Raw genomic sequence first — 14,856 nt, forward strand, 5'->3', positions numbered from 1 at the left:
ATGGTTGCCTAGACAAATAGATTGCTGTGCAAATACATGGATGGAAATATCAATGGATGTGTGGGTGAATTGATATATGAATTTGTGTACAGACAGACATGGAGGGGACGATCACATCAAACATACATATGCTGCCAAAGATCATGACTGAAACATACCAAGACTCCTGGCATATCCTCATTAAGCCTTCATGTTTTGAGCATACGAAAGCATGGCTACACTGCTGCAATAAATAGCCCTTGTGTTGATGTATATCACACGGCGGCAGCAACAGAGACAATAAGATTACCACCTAAGGTAGATATGGTCGGAGAGATACATTTATGCAGATTTATCACTCACAGTTCCACTTTCTTCCTGTGCAGTGTCAATGTAGAGTCAGATGCAGCATGGAGATTTCTGACAACCCTTCACTTTCTGGTATTCTCGTGTCATGTTTTTGCTAATGTGATTATCTCTTTTTACACAAAACAATAGCACAGATGTACACTGATGATGAATACAGATGGACTGCTTATTTAGCTACCACTGTTTTTTAGCTTGTTGTTTTTCGGTAAGCAGATTTGATTGATAGCAATGATCTGTTAGAACTATCTCTTGTGTACATTGTGTGAATTGCTACTGCAGGCACAATTAACATAAAAAGTTATTTACTTTTTTAATTTCCAATCTAATGTCACTTACTGAAGTGAATCGTCTTCAATTACTTCTTCAATGGAATGTCGTGAAAGAATTTATTCCATTTGAATTGCTGAAGTTTTAAAAAACATACTTGTAAATGACCCCAAACAATCACTTTTATTTACGTTTCTTACCATTGAAAAGCCAGTTATCACTGATACAAAGTGAAAATTACCTATATACTGTTCCATGCACACAATGAATTTTAAGGGAAAAGCAAAGTGAATATTCTGGATGGTCCTGCATCAGAATCTGCAATGTCCATTCATCTTTCTCTTCTGTCGAAGTTACACTTAAAACATTGGCTTAGAATTTCATTGACACATTCTTAAAGACCTTAAAACAATAAAAGAAAAGTTTAGTGCAAACCCTCCCCCGGAATGTCCACATGTCTTAAGAAGCCATGCACAAACCACATCCTCACCATCATTTTGGCATTTGAAACATTGTGTGACCTTGAAGCTTGAAGGGACAGTTTCCTCTTAAGGAATATTATACTCTGTTTCTAAAATAACACATTTCCCTTAGTAAGTAACCCTTTCCATAATCATATGAAATCTCTGTTACTGCAGAATTCATTGTACAATTGCGACTATATAATGAGCATGTATTTATTAAATCTTTTCAAAAGAGTGATACCAGGTGTTCGCAAAAAAGTAAGTGTATCCTGCACCAAGGGTGGCATACCTCACAAACACATGCAAAGACAAGTCAGTATTTCAATTTCAATCCCGGTTTGCCCCAATTATGTTTCTAGGTTTGTCAGCACCATACCTGTGCTCGTAGGTTTCACTGCAGTGGTAAACTTCAAGACCTGCATCAATTCTGGCTTTCCTCCCACATTAAGCTGACATGCCGGAATGACTGGAATACTGTTAGAAGCGGTGTTAAACACAACTCACTCACTCACTGTAAGAACTGAACTCTTTTTTTGGCATTCACCACAAGGCTACATTAACATACCTAGGACAATGAAAAGAACCCATCTGTGTATGCTTTACAGTGTCCTAGTTGTTTCTCAGACAATCCCACCCACTCCCTCAGTATAACATTTCATGCACTGTCCCCAACAGGAAGGGTGGGGCAGCAACATCGTCCTCATCTCCTCGCACAGCCCGTCCTTGCACGATCTTCCTACAGAGGACATAGCATTACACACTAATTTGCCTTGTAAACTCCCGTAGGCCCAGCAATAGATGTGGTGTATATCGGTAACTGATCAATGTCTGTCTATCTTGTTTGTATTTCTGTTTATTCCTAATAAAAAAACAGGAAAAGGAACGAAAGAATTTTTAAATGAGAAGACTCTGTTTATCAAGCTGAAGATCACGAGAAACCAATATCTGTGAGAAGGATTTACTTACATTTGAATGTGACCATTCATGAAGAAAAAGGGAAGAGCTGCTATAACTTGGGGATTATAGTTGTGAGACGTAATAATTAAAGTCTCAGCAAGAAAAATAAACATCCAAAAACTAATTACTAAATGCTTTCCCTTGCATTGATACATGCTCAGTCATGAATGAAACAGGATGAAGTTTGAGATTATCCAAAAATGATGTAATAGGTCGTTATTTTGCAAGAATAACTTAAAACATTCCCCTTCATTCTTGAGGTATAAAAAGAATCAAGAACTTTGATTCCAATCAATATTCTTCAACCTCAGAACAAAATGTGTTATTGCTGTCAAAAATTGAAACATAACCTTAGCCAAGTGCTTCTCGTCCATGTTTTTCTCACACAGTAGGTGGGCAGTGTGGCAAAATGTGAGAAAATCATCACAGAAAACATTATTTCCAAGTTATGTTAAATCTCTTTGTAATAAGATGCCGCTAATGGTATCAGCAAGACATGGAGTGCCTAATTAAACTCATACAACAGGTTATAACAATAGAAGTAAAATATTTCACAAAACATACATTGTATCCTTTGTACTCAGTGTAAGGAGATTATATGTACAGTATTTTAATTGTATTCAATTCTTCATAGAAAAATGTTCATCTTTGATTTCCTTTAACTCCACACAGGAACATTAACTTTCCGTTATAATGGCAGAAAATGTTTTCCATATGAGAAAGGGTATCATGTTTTAATGAGAACGTGACATTCAAATTTTTGTAGCAATGTTTGAGCGGGAAGAATGGGTAGACTGGTGTCTGTAACCAACTCCCCAGATGTGATGTGTTTGTGTTTACTCCACGGCCCTTGTGGGAGAACTCCACAACTTGCTGCCACTTTCCTACATGTGCAGTGCATTCTGGGCTAGCAGGATAGTAGTACAAATACTATCCAGGTGCCATGGGTCTCTTTTCTGAATCAGCATTGTGCAAATTAGGTCACCCACCCAAACCCATGTTTGCTGTAAAAGGCGACTATGCTTGTCATAAGAGGCGACAAACGGGATTGGGTGGTCAGGCTTGCTGACTTGGTTGATGCATGTCATCGATCCCAATTGCGTGGATCGATGCTCGTGATATCAATCACTGGATTGCTGGTCCAGAATTGATTATTTACAGACTGCCGTCATATAGCTGGAATATTGATGAGTGTGGTGTTAAACAACAACCAAACCAACAAACCAGGTTGTGCACTCATAGTGTAGGAATTACTAGTCCTGTGTAGGTCCAGGTTAAAATTGAGCTTCAGCAAACCATGCTTGTCATAAGCCAGGACTAAAGGGACCGGGTGGTTAGCTCTGCTGACTTGGTAGAATCATGTCATTGTATCTCAATTGCATAGATTGATGCTCATGTTGTCAATCACTATATAGTCTGGCTCAGACTCAATTATTTACAGAACCCTGTCATATAGCTGGAATATTGCTAAACATTGCATTAACAACAGAGGAATTACAAAAAAGGAAATTGCTGTTGAAATCATTAACATCACAATATAATATTTCTGATTTTAGATGCAAGAAGTCTTACACAAAGTGCATTCTGCACGACTGAAAATAAACTTTAAGGGGTGTCACAGGGAATCAGGGGACTGTGACCCCAAAAAGTGATTGGGGGTGGGGGGGGTGTCATACATAATGGACATTTTTTAAAACATATAGAGCACTTTTGCATGTAATCTTTTCAGGGAGGGTCATGAAGAAAATGTACAAGACATGGGAATGGTCATCCAGATATGTGACAAACATTATTAGGGGGGGGTCAATATTTTCAGGACATTAGTGCATCAAAAACCTCCCCACCCCCTGCAATAAATGATCATAATATAATAGCCATTTCCATATACACTGTGCAGTTTGTAAGGAACTATATACAACCTGTCAGAGTAAGCAGCCTGCAATCTTACTGGACACAGTAACACTGCTGCCGGGGCTGAAGGAGCTGCATGTAACTGCCATATGCATGCAACCTTGGAGAAAACATGTCTTTTTTTCAAATATCAGATGCAATGTCTGGTATTTCCAGAATTTAGAGTACATGTATTATCATGTTAAGTTCATCATTTGAACCCTAGGGTTACACTACTTGTAACGATTGTAACAAACATTATTTCTCAAATTGATATGTTAACCACTTGGCATGGTGTGTTGGGAACTGTTATATTCTGCATTCAGATCAATGTGAATAGTTTTGGGTCAAGTGACCAATTACCTGTAGGAATGAAGGGCAGGGCTCAAGCATATATGCCCAGGGGACTAATATTGCTCTGTAATGGAAGGACACTTGTTATTTTAGGGGTCAGTGACCAGGCCCCCTGGCAGTCTGAAGCACTGTATTCATAAGTTTGAACATTTTAACTATAATGGAACTAATACAAGCAAACATTCACACAAAGTACAACTCATGTCACACTTGAAGAGTTGTTCAGTTTCCGTTTTTTATCTAAACTAGGTATTTGGGGGGGATGGTACCTTCCGCAAGGTCTTTCTATGAGGGAAGGGATACCTTTAATGGGACAGTAAGGCTCTTTTTTTAAGGCTCTTTGTGGCTGTTTCGAGAGAAAACAGTGATGTCACAAGAATAATAAGAATTATTTTTCATTTTAAAATTACATACTTCACTATGACAAGTGCATGGCACTTAATGCAAGCATTATAAATCATCCCTACATATACTGCTGACATAATTGAAACTTTGCAGAGATTGATGGCCATATTTTGCGTGGTGTATCATACACTATACCCACATGGGAACAATGTGTGAAGCCCATTTCTGGTGTCCCTCACCGTGATATTGCTGGTATATTGCTGAAAGTTGCATAACAGCCCACTCACTCACTCATACACCCCAAGTTTATCGTTCCTATAGCCCCTATTCCTCTGGCTAACCCGGCAGAATGAGTTAAGATGAGGGCATCTCACCTTGTTCCACCAGGGGACATAAACTGTTGTACACACAGTAATTACAACCTTCTTGTGTCTCTACCCCTGATCACCACATAGAAGGCCACAGAGTTCACCTTCTACTGTCAGTGTTTACAACCATGGATCACCGAGTTATCTGAAAGTTGCGCAGGCATCAAAGCTGTAGTCTTGCTTTATTACTTGCCCTTGCCCTGCACGACTCTCCTCCCATGGCTGCTTCCTCACTAACAGTGTCCGTCAAGGCACAGACACCACCTCACACATGCCCCTTTAACACAGGCTTGTCAAGTTACATGACCTTGCCTAAGGTTTCAGGGCAATGGCTGGAAAGGTGACATAACATCATGCTTTGGCGGATTTTGAAAAAGGGGTGGTGCACATACCACGCGAAGGCACAGTTAACATGTGATGTGTCTGGGAAAATACATTGGAGTGGGGCAGAGGGTGGGGGTGGGGTTGGGGTTGAGGGTGAGGATGGGGGTGGGGTTGGGGTTGGGAGAGAGATTAGAACTAGACTACATATATTTGTTTATTTATCCTAATTACTGACTTTGAACGAATTATTACTGGATAGATGAATTTGGCAAATTATTCCAGGGTAAAGATAATTTCAATTTGGTATTCCTTTCCCTTCAATGACATCTGGGATTTCTTATGATTAGGGAAATATTTTTTGTCACTTTTCTTTATTATCATTCAATTTGGAATTAGACATTTAACTACTTGATATCAGCTCATCCAATTCAATAAAAAGAATCTATAATATCGCAAGGTGTCATCGTCACACTTGACTTCATATTGAACCAGGAGTCATGCATACAGATGGCAGATCAACATTCATGTTCTGCAATGACAGAATAAGTAAGGTCATGCCAAACTGAACCACCTCTTATGATGACTTGACTTCTTTCATACAGCACCCCACAAGCCAGTCTCCAATGAACCATGCCAAACTGAACCACATACTTCTTATGATGACTTGACTTCTTTCATACAGCACCCCACAAGCCAGTCTCCAATGAACCATGCCAAACTGAACCACGTACTTCTCATGATGACTTGACTTCTTTCATACAGCAACCCACAAGCCAGTCTCCAATGAACCATGCCAAACTGAACCACGTACTTCTTATGATGACTTGACTTCTTTCATACAGCAACCCACAAGCCAGTCTCCAATGAACCATGCCAAACTGAACCACGTACTTCTAATGATGACTTGACTTCTTTCATACAGCACCCCACAAGCCAGTCTCCAATGAACCATGCCAAACTGAACCACGTACTTCTCATGATGACTTGACTTCTTTCATACAGCAACCCACAAGCCAGTCTCCAATGAACCATGCCAAACTGAACCACGTACTTCTTATGATGACTTGACTTCTTTCATACAGCAACCCACAAGCCTGTCTCCAATGAACCATGCCAAACTGAACCACGTACTTCTTATGATGACTTGACTTCTTTCATACAGCACCCCACAAGCCAGTCTCCAATGAACCATGCCAAACTGAACCACGTACTTCTTATGATGACTTGACTTCTTTCATACAGCACCCCACAAGCCAGTCTCCAATGAACCATGCCAAACTGAACCACGTACTTCTTATGATGACTTGACTTCTTTCATACAGCAACCCACAAGCCAGTCTCCAATGAATCATGCCAAACTGAACCACATACTTCTTATGATGACTTGACTTCTTTCATACAGCACCCCACAAGCCAGTCTCCAATGAATCATGCCAAACTGAACCACGTACTTCTTATGATGACTTGACTTCTTTCATACAGCAACCCACAAGCCAGTCTCCAATGAATCATGCCAAACTGAACCACTTCTTATGATGACTTGACTTCTTTCATACAGCACCCCACAAGCCAGTCTCCTATGAACCATGCCAAACTGAACCACGTACTTCTTATGATGACTTGACTTCTTTCGTACATCATGGTTTTCCCCTTGTTGCAAACACCTGGTCATCATCAGTGATTTTCAGTGATCTAGTAAAAACATTTTCACCTCTTTTTTACCTTTTACGCCCAATGGAATCTGTTTTGTCGGATATTCGAGACTGTTTCTTTCTCTGACATTGACTTTATTATATATACTTCTTGAAATGGTCCCTTTCACATGTTAAAGTTTGGAGCAAATATCTCCATGATAATAACCCATGTACCTGAACTGGAATGGACAAACTGTGATCTTTGTTTTGTTTGTTTGTTGCTTATCGCTGCATTTAGCAATATTCCAGCTATATGACAGCGGCCTGTAAATATAAATAATCCAGTCTTTACCAGACAATCCAATGATTAATATCATGAGCATCGATCCAAGCAATTGGGATCGATGACATGCATCAACCAAGTCAGCAAGCCTGACCAACCGATCCCGTTAGTCGGCTCTTTCGACAAGCGTAGTCGCATTTTACGGCAAACATGGGTTGCTGAAGACCTATTCTAACCAGGATTTTCACGGGTTGACAAACACCAGCAAATGTGTCTTACAATGTCAACATATATGTATTTTGCAATAAGAAGGGTTATCACAACCGATTTCTCCTTCACATATGTCTGACACAAAAGTGAGACATACATGAATGAATGGCAATGATCCTTCATATCACTCAACAACATACATTCAGAACAAACATCCACTGATTCCATAAAGCCATGTTCACACAGTTTTTACCAGATTACTTGCAGCATCAAATCTCATTTGGGGAAGCTGCATTGTGTGGCTTGCTTTGCATGATATAGCATGCAGACTGTCTCCCATCTGCTCTGGCAGTTGTACTCATGCTCTGTGACAGATAACACTAAACGTGAGGGCAGACGACATCCTCTCTTAAAGATAGGGAGAGCTGATGTTACGAATTTGTCAAAATAATTGCCCAAATCCATGATGAAGTATAGTTTGATTCCAAGCAAGGGAGGTAACTGAAAACCTATCTGGAAGTGTGTGATACCCTCTTGACATTAGTTAGAGGAAGATCACGCCATGTCGATCTGATGAAAGCCATGCTACTTTTGTTTAAGAAAACTGCATGTAGTGAAATACACTGCATTGAAGCCTATCTGTGACATAACATGGAGCCCAAAGTGTGTTATCTCTGAGCCAAAATGACTAAATGCCACCAGCGTTAGCCAGGAGATTAAACAGTGTTGGCATAAAATGGGCACAAAGTTTTCAAATTAAATGGCAATGATAAATCTTAAAGAGAGGAGCCCATGCGCTGCCATACATCAAGAAGCTCTAAAGGAATAACCATAACCCATTCAGTTTATGATGTGTCTGAAGAGCACAACTAAATGTATATCTTCATCGCTGATTTCTACTCTCATCAACGTTATGCCTGGCTTTACATCAAAAGATTTCTTTTCACACAGTAAACTCAGTAACATCAGCATGAATAAAATCATACCCAGTGTTTAATGACCAGGACCAGGTTCCACAAAGTGATCTTAGCACGACGATGATCGTAAGCCTATGTTAAAGTATGGTAGTTACGATCACCTTAGCGCTAAGTTCGCTTTGTGGAAAGGGGCCCACTTCCAGGTCATGGAAATGTAAGTAGTGAGTGAGTGAGTGAGTGAGTGAGTATGGTTTTACGCCGCTTTTAGCAATATTCCAGCAACATCACGGCAGGGGACACCAGAAATGGGCTTCACACATTGTACCCATGTCGGGAACCGAACCCGGGTGTTCGGCGTGACGAGCAGACACTTTAACCACTAGGCTACCCGACCGCCCCCGGAAATGTAAGTAACTTTAGTATATCAACGTAATACAATACATGTAAACTTGTCTGACGTGCATGCCTCACACATCCTTAAGCGAATATGCAAGTCCATATGCAAAACTGTTTTCTTACTAAAGCAAGGCATTATTTATACACTGCAGTACTTAATGTAACATTCCCTTGAGAACTTGGAAGTCCTATCCCATCTGTTAAAACAAGTTGCAAAAAAAGCATTTGACCACATACATCCACATAAAACAAAGACAGGAGAATGCTTAAACATACAACACAAATTTCAACAATGTTTACAGACATAAACAATATTTCTTCAGACAAGGTTCGATTCATTAATTCTCAATTTAAGCATACACATTCAGGTACCCAAATGAGTTTGATGCTTGTTATTCTAGACCCTGGTGGTGCGGAAGTAGGGAGTAGTCTGTGTACTGTACAGGTACTCCCTGAAGAACATATGGCCATCTGAAGCAGCCATCGTATTGGTGATGTTTATGTTATCTCTCTAAGGACCAGGTACTGATGTTTCTCAAGTTGTTACAAGATCCAGGTAATTGGCTCTAGTGGGTTAAGAATCCTGGCCTCGGTAACTTGTGGATGTTCTGTTTCCACAGATCACTTCTACAGCTTGCCATGCATCAAGAAAAGTTTACACGAGTGAATCTTTACCAATCACGTCATTTTCGTAATTTGGGAAAGAGATGTGGGGGCTTCTCCTCTACCGGGTTCACTTCATTGTAAGGAGCTAGGAGCAACGGGGTATCAAACACTTCCACATCTGTTGGAAATCAAACATCATGTGTCCCACGACAACAGAAGCTTGTCTCTCCAATAAAGGTCGCCAGAGGACTGTTTTCATTCAGATTCTCTCTGGATTCTTTAATGCTGTCCTGCCGAAAGGCTAATACAAAATTTGCTTAAATCTCCAACTACTGTTTCCATAGATAAACAAGGATATCCTACTGACTTGACACAGGGATACAAGACACTAACTGGTAACAAATGGCCACGAACTGGCATGGAATGTTCAAGTTTCTAACAATTGATGCAGTAGACTTACCCCACTCTTTGTTCCTTGGCAGCTCATACTACAACTATAATATTTTGTATTGCGCTTTTTCAATATTAGATGTGACGTTAAATATTAACTCACTCACTCACTATTAGACATCATGCGCAAAGTGCACCATTATTACACAGTCAGTGGATCAATACTCACTCAAATTTAATTCTCAGCTCCTGCCAACCCAAGCTGCCTGTGGGGCGTTAGAAGGTTATCTGTAGAATTATCATCTCATCCTACCGGGTACCCATTCACTGCTGAGTGAAGAGACAATTTTCAAATTAGGTCATTTGCCAAAGGATACACCACATGTGCTACATGTGCTTAAATTTGGAACAGGACACAATGACAGCGTGTCGTAATGCATTTACATCAATTACAAGATGTCAAAATGGTTGACATGACAAACATGACGTGAGAGATTTCGGAAGTTGTTTATGAATCTGTTGCAGATACATGTTTTAGTCCTCATTTAGTCCGTCTTACAGACCCTGATACAGCCCATGCAAGTCTATAATGTTTGGCAAGTCTAGATCACTGCAGTAAAATGAAGAGAGTCACTGGGCTCCTTTTTATTATATTTTTATGAAGATAACTGAACAACTGTTTTTTTATGTACGATATGTTCATTTCAGAGACTAGATGTTAGTCTAGTCCTCATTGATCCTTTGGCCAATCATTAAAAGGTGATTAAAGATGTTTCAAATAGTAACTAAAGTAAATTCATAGACTGTCATTGTCAGCCTAGACACGAGTTCTTCATTTTGTTCACTAGGATGGGTCGTAGCGAGGATATTATCGTGCCGTCAAATTCTCTGATGTTTCTCACTGTATACTAAAACGTATATAACGAGTTCAAGATTAAAGGGTCTAATTTATAAGGAAGAACACTTCTGTAGGTATTCGTGGTAGGGAATTCCCAGGGGTTTCCCAGGATTGTGGAAGTAGTCCGTCAGTGTTTACATCATTTCAAGAACACGGTCTCATGAAAAACGTATGAATGTCAAATTGTGTTGTTCATACAATTATGAACGTCAATATCATAGTCAGGTGACAGACCTCTCTTCCAATTGAAAAGCTGTATATCATGTAAAATTCAAATAAAAAATATTTTCCATAATCCTGTTACATTTTGGTGCTCGTGTCATATTGGCCATTTTTAGGATCACGATACTCCTGAAAAAAATCAAAATCAAATAAAGTGGTAGTAAAAATCCTTCCTGATTCTTTTTTCCTTTTTTTTTTAAGATGAATGTTAGATCAAAATCAGGCAGTACCCAAAAGAAAGACTAAATTTGAACTGTCTATAGCCATAGAACAAGTTGTTCGCAGACAACAGACATGATGACAACTTCTCCATTGGTCCTCCCAGTGTCAGGTTGCATCTTGGAGATGTGACATTTGTAAATCCCACTGCCAATACAGCAACACATGGCAACTGTGAATGTCAACTTGTCAATGGAGTGGACAAAAACTCCAAACCTAAGGGTGTTCTCCTGAGAGTTTCCACAAAAATGCACAAAGTCTCAATGTCTCGATGTCTCAATGTCTTGATGTCATTTTGGCAAAAGGTTGAATAAAAGAGTGGTTACAGGTACAAGAGTTTGATCACCTCAGCCCAGCATCATGGAATGGTTATCAGCTTAAGGATTCTATCACTAAAGCATGCATATGTTTGGCAGATATGTTAGTAAATTTTGGGAGCCATGCTTTACCGCGCTATAACCGAAGCGCTCAATAACGAGGGAACACTGTTCGTAACAATTTGTAATGTGTGTGAAAGGTCGTACGAAAATACGCTATTTGAAGGGAGCATGGCCTAAATGCAAATGTCCGATTGGGATTTTAAATTTTCCGGACCCCTGGGCAGACTCCAAACAGTGTTATGTCTATGAACAGATAGTATTGTTTGATTTTTTTAGTATGGTTTTACGCCGCTTTTAGCAATATTCCAGCAATTTCACAGCGGGGGACACCAGAAATGGGCTTGACCTATTGTACCCATGTCGGGAATTGAACCCAAGCTTTCGGCGTGATGACCGAATGCTTTAACCACTAGCCTACGCCACTGCACCAAACAGATAGAAAATATGAATATAAGCATATAATAAAAGAAATAAAGATGATATTAAAAACAGATACCTATTGTGTATCAAATACCAAAACATGTGATGTTTGTTTGTTTGTTGTCTAACACCACACTCAGCAATATTCCACCTATATGACAGCAGCCTGTAAATAATCAAGTCTCGACCAGATAATTTTGTGATGGATATTGTGGGCAACCATACCACGCCATTAGGGTACAATGACATGAAATCAACCAAGTTGCCTCTTACAACCTGCATACGTTGATGGGGACGTATTCTAACCTGGCGATGAGCATCCATAGTGCAGTGAGAGAGTAAGGTATGTTGTGCAACAGAGAGTAAGTGAGTGAGTAAGTTGGGTTTAACGCAGCTTTTAGCAGTATTCCAGCTATATCGAAGTTATAAATGTCAGCTTAATGTGGGTGGAAAGACTGAAGTGTTGCAGGTCTCAGACGTTTACCACTTCAGTGAAACCAAAGAGCATGGGTATGGTGCTGACAAACCTAGAAACATAATCAGGGCGAACCGGGATTCGAAACCCACGATCATAGATTTTGTGCAACAGAGAAGGCTGCCAATCAGGGTGTGGAGCACAATGGATGGTCATGTCAACCTATGCTGCATTACAATATACATGGCTAATCACCCATTAATCTGTCTTGAACACTGTCAGACTTGTGGTACAATGACAAAGATCGTTAGGAAGACACTCTGTCTACATAAAAATATCAAACGGACCACTACATCTCAAATATTAATTACATGACAGTGGTCTGTAAATAATCGAGGTTAGACCAGACAATCCAGTGACTGACATCATGAACATGGATCCATGCAATTTGGATACGATGACATGCATCATCCAAGTCAGTGAGCCAGACCACCGATCCCATTAGTTGCCTCTTGCTACAAGCATAGTCGCCTTTTAAGGCAAGCATGGGTTTTGAAGACCTATTCTACCCCAGATCTTCACGGTCCATCATCATCATCATCATCATCATCATCATCATAATAATAATAACAAAAACAACAACAACAACAAAAACAATAATAATAACATTGTACTACATGTCAGCACCACACTGGTGCATGCTCCAAGTGCTACATTATTATTACTCCTGTAATTGGATCAGTGTACACACTATTTTCATTTTCAGCTCCCTTGGAAGTATACAACCCAAGCTGCCTGTGAGGCACAAGAAGGTTAACAGTTGTATTACCATCTCATCCTAACGGGTACCCATTCACTGCTGGGTGAACAGACATGACAATATTGTGCAATATTACACTGAAGAAAATACAAATAAACTCATAATAAATACACTGTCCACTGAATTGTACATGTGCATTGTAATAGTGTCACTGAAACAACACATTATCTAAATGAAATGGACTATTGCAATGTTCATAAAAATAGCAAGAAAAACATAATGACAAGTATTCAACAACAGGTTTAACAAAAATGTTGTTAAGCTGATAAAAAGAGTGAGTGAGTGGAAGTTGGTAAAAGTCACAGTCAACAATATTCCAGTTACATCATGTGACGAACAGGTGGTTGACAGCATGAGCAACGATCCACACGTGGGTACAATAACACATGACCTGCCAATCAAATCCTCATATCCTCATCCTGGCCATCTCTTAAGACAACAATGAGGTACGAGGGATCTGTTGTTTCTGGGAATTCTTCCAGGGTTGCTGAAAAGGCAGGCAGATGTATCAGGGAACATAAGGATCAAAATGCATGATAACAATAATCACAGAGACATGCAGATGGAATGAACGCATAGTGTTCACATGAAGGGCTGTTCCAAAGGTAATATCACAATGTCTCATGCACAAGAAGTTATAATGACACAAGGTTCTGGGTATTGCTGTTGGTAAAATACATCATTATCACTGTTTCCATCACTTCACCCATCATCATTAAATTAACATTTTTAAAGAAGTCACGATCAATTTCACTTTCAACAAAATAGGTTTAAGCCACGATTCAAATGGTTTCAGTCATTGAGTCTATGGCACCATCTTGATGTGTGTTCTCAAATGAGTTGACATAATTCCTCAGGATGATGATTCGGAAGATGGTACAGTAATATATTTCAACAACAGCAATGAATGATTTTTGGCATGAAATTAGGTTGCCAGTACTTGCAGATGGTGATCTTCATTTCCTCTCAAACCAGGAAGCAAATATTTACAAAGGCATGTTGAGTGTTGGATTTGGTCATAACTGTTAGTGCCACTGAATTCACTTTAGTTCAAGTGAAACTATTTGTTGGTTCATCTGCTGAAGTGGACGGAAGAATTCGGAAAGAGTAGGTTTTTTCAGTTTGGAAAGAGCTCTGAAAGAGTTTTTCTTCAAATACTTCTGACCTACCGAAGGCCTGGGCCCCCTTCCACAAAGCAATCTCAGCGCTTAGATGATCATATCTTCCATACTTAAACATAGGCTTATGATAGTCATAGTGCTAAGACCAGCTTGAGGAGTGGGCCCTGGGCCTAGTTCCTTCGTTCTACAACTAATTTATGTCCAAGTATGAATGTAGAAAATGTATTTCACTAAAATCACTTTGTGGAACAGGTTCTGCACAGAGTGACCGTACGTGTCACCAGCTGGGAAGCCCTACCCCAACTGCAGTCAGGGTAAGATGGCACACTAAATGAGCCCGGTCTCACGTTGCTCTCTTAGATACCATCTCTACATTCCTGTCCTAGTGACCACAAATGTTCCATCTTAGATTTGTCTTGAAGTAGCAGGTGAGATTTTCAGGAAAGAAACTCGTCTTGAAGTTTTTGAAATATCAGATCAATTTAAATAAGTACAACGAAAATATCATCATCCTAACTTCACTTATACTGTAAGTATAAAAAGTTTAATCTTTATCAAGTCAAAATTCGTGACAACGAAAATCATAAAGCCCCAAAATGCAAACGAAG

General features: G+C 39.7%; 1 protein-coding gene across 1 annotated transcript in view; it reads right to left on the reverse strand.

Moving 5' to 3' along the window:
- Positions 1-14,856, reverse strand: part of LOC124126219 (proto-oncogene tyrosine-protein kinase ROS-like) — a 169,464-nt gene that overhangs the window by 58,303 nt on the left and 96,305 nt on the right. The window lies entirely within an intron of this gene.

This window comes from Haliotis rufescens, unplaced genomic scaffold (genome assembly GCF_023055435.1).
Source record: "Haliotis rufescens isolate VD_foot unplaced genomic scaffold, xgHalRufe1.0.p SCAF_5, whole genome shotgun sequence".
NCBI classification, from domain to species: domain Eukaryota; kingdom Metazoa; phylum Mollusca; class Gastropoda; order Lepetellida; family Haliotidae; genus Haliotis; species Haliotis rufescens.